Genomic DNA, 6,529 nt, shown 5'->3' with positions numbered 1-6,529 from the left:
CATTGTCGTTATGCCATTATCTTAATTCTACTGTTTCATTTGCAACATCACTTGATTTAATCTTTTAATCTCAGTATTTATTCATATCATCATAACAATCTTTCTATTTTAGGTCCATATTTGTTTCTATTCTTATCAACCTCCTACGGTTTATCAATTTGTTCCAAAACACTGCAACCAAAGGTTTTAACCAAAGCTCTACCAAACTATTTCCAATTTGAACTCAACATGCTAATTAAACAACAATTCAAAGAATTAACTTCAATGGGTCAACAAAACTCATTTTATAAACAGATCTAATTTTCCCATCCAATAATTTTCCTTGCCAAATGTCATATTGCAACACTTTAATAAACCTTCGACAAATGTCTCCCAAATCAATAAATTCCCTTTTTACTTCCCAAATACTCATCTGTAAATTACATATTCAATTACAGTTTTTTTTTTCCTATTTGTTCGGCCTAAATGGCCACTGAAGTGGCTGCCAACATGCAGTACCGTTTTTATCTACCAAGCAAGTATTCGTCCACATAAGATCTCTACCAAAATGTTGTTTGTAAAAAACAAATCTGGGATTTCTGATTACATGGATGCACACTCTCAGGACATTTCAGGCTGCTTGTTAACAATCCACTACGATTAATTAATTCCTTTACCCACAATCAAATAATTAGTACAAATTGAGGATATTATCCCTATCACATTCATTTATAGATTCATTATGTTGGATCTAAATTTTCTCCCACTGCTGCAAGGAAGAACAATAGCTCTAATAAGTCTTTGTAATATCTCACTTCATTTACCCAGCATCGAAGAATTTATTTACTATCCATTCCCATCTGTTAACCAGTGACTTTGTTTGAACTCCAAAACTTAATTTGATGAATCCCATGTGTATGGTACCACTTATTGAAACCCCTACTTTTGTAGAAAATATCCAAGTAAGTGTTTTTTTTACACCCCCTTAACTGTTGCTCATCCATTTCTATGCACCCAGTGAGTACTACTGACACCAGTATGCCAATATAGGTGTGCGAGATTAACAAATATGTTGCAGGTACACGTAACAGCACGTTCTGAGTATAAATAACGTAACAGCGTGTTCATGTCTGCCCCTTGGTTTAAGATGCACAATGCATTCCGTTTTAAAACTCACAATAGTTCCAATCAGCAAGATTTTCTTTTCTATTTTCCCATATCATCTATGCCTAATACACATCCATACATGCAGCACAATTTATATGCTGATAAAATTCAAGTTTATATATATATATATAAATCCATGAGCAGAGTATTCTGGGAAGTCAGTGTAAGACCTCTCCCAAATTTGGATAATTTTGTACTCCCTCATTTCCTTTTATGAAGCTCATATCCATAAATAGCTGTTATTCTCATATAAATTCTATCAAAAATGGAATCCCCAAATTACTCACAATTTTACTATTTAATTAATGGCTGCTCATAACCCAGCACATCAAATCTTTATATTCCATCTCCCTTGACAAAAGAGATAATGTTCATAATCAAATTTTATTTCTATTTTATTTTACGGATTCTCTGCATATTCAATCCCATCCACATAAAACTATCCATTTCCAGACAGGCACACTGTCGGTGTCAACAATCTTGTAAGATTGATACACAAAACAATTAAAAAACACTAACATTGACACACAAAAATACACACACACATGCATTATGCGTATTTGTTTGCGTTGGAACTATTATTTACAGATCAAGATGGGTGTCAATTTTATTTCAATTTCATAAAATTTGTCCTTCAATTTTTTATAAATGCTAATACACAAATGGACCAAAAAGTTTATTCTTAGAAAACCCCTATGATGTCACATTGAAATTACCCTTTCAGTTCCCACAATAATTTATCCAAATTTGACTACACACCCATTTACATGTCAGTCGACCACTGACTTATCAATCGTGTGGAACAATAGTCCGAAATTCCCACCTGATCATCATGTGACCCTTGTCCCTTGGTTTAAAATTTGCAAAGCAATTGTTCCAACTTTGTAAATTTAAAATTGTGTGCCCAACATAAAAGATCCAATTTCGGCATTTGATCAATTAATTATCAATTTGCTTACAAGCAAAAGAAAAAAATGAATAATTCTTGCTCCGAAAACTTTTCAGACCCAAGAATCATCGACAGTTATTCATGTTTGTCCAGTAATCTAATTTGTTGAGGCCAATCGTCATTTGGGATTTGTCGCAATGAAGGCCTAATCATTGTCTGAGGTATCGGTCAGCACTGGTACCCTTGATCTTGGTTTACCCTATGACCTTGTCTTCCTTTTGGTATACGGACATCCTCTTTTCCAATGTCCCATCCGTCCACACTTGAAACACCGGTTTCTGTCGTTGTCTGATCTGTGCACCTGTGCACTTGTATTGCTGGGCTGCATCTCTACATCCCTGAGTTGCCACTGCAATCTCTCGTTATCTCCTGAAACACGAAAAAATTCTCTGTACCGTCCTTTTTGGGGAGACAACTGGAAATCTGATGGGACAACTGTCACTTTCATTCCTAATTTCGAGGGCAGTTGTGCATTTGTCTCCTCCACTGTATCCTGTATCCTTTTTATTTTAAGTTCTAGATCCGTTATCCGTTCTTGCTGTTCCCGTTGTCTGGATTCACCATCCCAAAGATGGAATGCAAGCCAGTCTACCGTTAGATTCTGTCTCTTCCTGGCTTTCAATCTTTGTTCCAATCTTTCCAATCGACTTCACTCAAATGTACCATCTCTTGGAAACTCCTCATCATGTCCCTTTGTCCACAAATACCAATTCTCGACCTGCCTTATAGCTTCTGCACCATAACGGTCGTACATATGATGTGTACAAGTACCTTTTTGTGGAATCTCTGGTTGTCCTTGTGTATTCTTGCAGGCTCCATTTCCCATTCTGCCTTTTATCAAAGTAGCGTTGGATGTGTTGTAGTTTGTTCCTCTAAAGCTTCACTCGTACCTCCAGGAAGGGTCTCTCCACCTGTTCACACGGTGATTTCCAGAGAATCTCCCTCAGCCGTGGCTTTTGCACAATCCAATCTCACAGATCAGTATTTGCAGATGAGCCGGAGGGTCAGTATGAAATGGGTGAATCCTCAGGTGTCCGCTCTGTTGATGGGGAAATCACACAATGGTAACCGCACATATATATCTGTATATAAACTCACCACCTTGCTCAATTTTCCCAGGTTGCCTCCACATTGATAATATCTCGCAAAGATATCAAAGCTTCTTTCTTGAGACCGCATTTTCATCAATCAAACAATCAATATATTCAATTCAATTTATTCAGTTCAATTTATTCAGTTAAATTTATTCAATTAAATTCAATCAATTAGATTCAATCAATTAACAATTCAATCAATTATTCAATTTCAATTAATTCATCAATATTCATCAATAAATCAAATTAATCATTTTGGATGACTCCTTGCATAAGCCCTTTCCCCAATGATGTCAGGACAGGTCCATCCATTGACTGAGATCGAATCTCATCGGTCGTCACCTCTGGTTCGTACCTCATGTTAATTGATGAATCACCGTCCTGTCCTAGGGTCATATCTGACATATTTCCCCATTTTGCCTGGTCTCCACAAATTTTCTTTGCAACCACTAAAGGCAACTCATCCTTCATTCGTGAGACAGCCAAAATGGATGGCAGATACTAAAGTTCTTTGGGAAAAATATCTCATCATTTTTCTTTTAATAGTACCCAAAATCTCTTGGCAATATAAATTTCGTAAAACTCCTGAAATGGGACTGTCAAATTCCTTCAATCATGCTAAATTTTGAAACTCCATCGCTTGTAATACCCAATTTATCCCATAGGGCTTGAAAGTTCTTTCCCAAGTTCATGCAGCATTCTGCATTTGAACCCTATGATATCATTCATAATAATCATCATGATTTTATAGTCATGGTCCTATCATAATCATCTATTTAAAACGAACATTTCCTTTATCACCACAGCTATGTGGTATAATCAACAATAGAATAAAACTGTACATAGCAACAGGCTACCTCATGGCCACTTAGTATACCTATTGACAATAAGTCATAACAATATCGAATAATCATTGAACAATTCTAAAATCGCTTCCACTGCTCCAGCCGCAGCATTCGTCATTTTGTCTGCTCATCCACGTGACCAAAACGAAATAAAGGGAGCTCAACCATTACACAGCGCTTTTAATGGCGCATGCCATAGGACCTCAACGCAATTTCGACTCGGCCAGAAAACGAGCAAATTTTGCAGGATGTTAACTGGAATTAGTCGTGAAAATATATCCAAAATACACAAAAAATACACACCCACAAAAATAAACAACAAACCCAAACAAACCCAAGGTCGACCCTCTTACACAGTAAATTACATCATTTCAGCATCGCATTGATTGCTGAAATATTCCAGGGTTTATACACACCTTAAAAGAGGTATGCGTGGTGTTGCCCCCTCCCACGTTTATTCCTCATTAAATTCCTCATTAAATTCCTTATTAAATTACTCATTAAATTACTCATTAAATTACTTATTAAATTACTCATTAAATTACTCATTAAATTACTCATTAAATTACTCATTAAATTACTCATTAAATTACTTATTAAATTACTCATTAAATTACTTATTAAATTACTCATTAAATTACTTATTAAATTGCTCATTAAATTACTTATTAAATTACTCATTAAGTTACTCATTAAATTACTCATTAACTTAACTTACATAGTTTCAGCATTGTATTGATTGCTGAAATATTCCAGGGTTTATACACACCTTAAAAGAGGTATGCGTGGTGTTGCCCCCTCCCACGTTTATTCCAGGGTTTATACACACCTTAAAAGAGGTATGCGTGGTGTTGCCCCCTCCCACTTTTAATTACTCATTACATCGTTTCCATTTTTTTTAAAAACATCGCTTTTACTGCTCCAGCCGCAGCATTTGTCACTTTGTTTGCTCATCCGCATGACCAAAACGAAATAAAGGGAACTCAACCATTACACAGCGCTTTTAATGGCACATGCCATAGGACCTCAACGCAATTTCGACTCGGCCAGAAAACAAGCAAATTTTGCAGGATGTTAACTGGAATTAGTCGTGAAAAATATATCCAAAATACACAAAAATACACCCCCACACAAATAAACAACATTTATTCCGTTCAACAGAACAAACATTTCCTCTATCATGACATGCATGTCTTCAAAATTATATGACCAAGAGAAAAAGTAAAATTAATTAAAAACTGCGGGCAGTGATGATCCGGGGACCATACCGCTCCATCCTGATTGGACGAGTGCGTGCTAGAGTCGTTAACAACGACAGTCCAGATCCGATTGTTCAAAATTTCAACTCAATCGATCGAAAAATGAACGCAGGGATGCATTTTAAAGGTGCAGTGGCACTAACTGAGTTGCCACGAATATGGCCACGAAATTGCCAATATGGCCATCACAAAATATTTTCCTTAATCAATTGGCTCATAGCATAACCAATCTGTAAGTATTTCATCCGAAGATGTATTTCTGAGGACTTTTAATTAAATAAGTCATTTATAAATCAACAAGTTAATTTATTAAATGATTAATCAATAAATCAATATTTTCCTTGACAGCCACATCACTTGGTCAGTGTCATGTCCAAATATCAGCTTCCTTACTCAAAAGGTGCCTGAGTTAATGTAATGTAATTACTGTAATAAGATTACTGCAATTACTGTAATGATTACTGTAATTACTGTAATTACCGGAACTGTAATTACTGTAATTACCTCAGGTAATTACTGTAATGTAATTACTGTAATTTAATAAGAAATGTAATTAATTAAATAAGTACTTCTATAAATCGCTCATAATTAAATAACTCGTGAATTCTTATCCGGTTTATTTAACATTTGAGTGTCCCCAAAACGTTGGAGCAAAACGTTGCAACAACGAAAGTAAAACGTTGTAGCGACGTTGTGGAAACGTCAGCAAAACCCAACATTTGAATGTTCCCAAAACGTTGGAGCAAAACGTTGCAACAACGAAAGTGAAACGTTGTGGCGACGTTGTGGAAACGTTAGCACAACCCAACATTTGAATGTTCCCAAAACGTTGGAGCAAAACGTTGCAACAACGAAAGTAAAACGTTGTAGCGACGTTGTGGAAACGTCAGCAAAACCCAACATTTGAATGTTCCCAAAACGTTGGAGCAAAACGTTGCAACAACGAAAGTGAAACGTTGTGGCGACGTTGTGGAAACGTTAGCACAACCCAACATTTGAATGTTCCCAAAACGTTGGAGCAAAACGTTGCAACAACGAAAGTAAAACGTTGTAGCGACGTTGTGGAAACGTTAGCAAAACCCAACATTTAAATGTTCACAAAACGTTGGAGCAAAACGTTGCAACAACGAAAGTGAAACGTTGTGGCGACGTTGTGGAAACGTCAGCAAAACCCAACATTTAAATGTTCACAAAACGTTGGAGCAAAACGTTGCAACAACGAAAGTGAAACGTTGT

This window comes from Myxine glutinosa, chromosome 4 (genome assembly GCF_964187855.1).
Source record: "Myxine glutinosa chromosome 4, kmMyxGlut1.1, whole genome shotgun sequence".
NCBI classification, from domain to species: domain Eukaryota; kingdom Metazoa; phylum Chordata; class Myxini; order Myxiniformes; family Myxinidae; genus Myxine; species Myxine glutinosa.
This window is presented reverse-complemented; position numbering follows the sequence as displayed.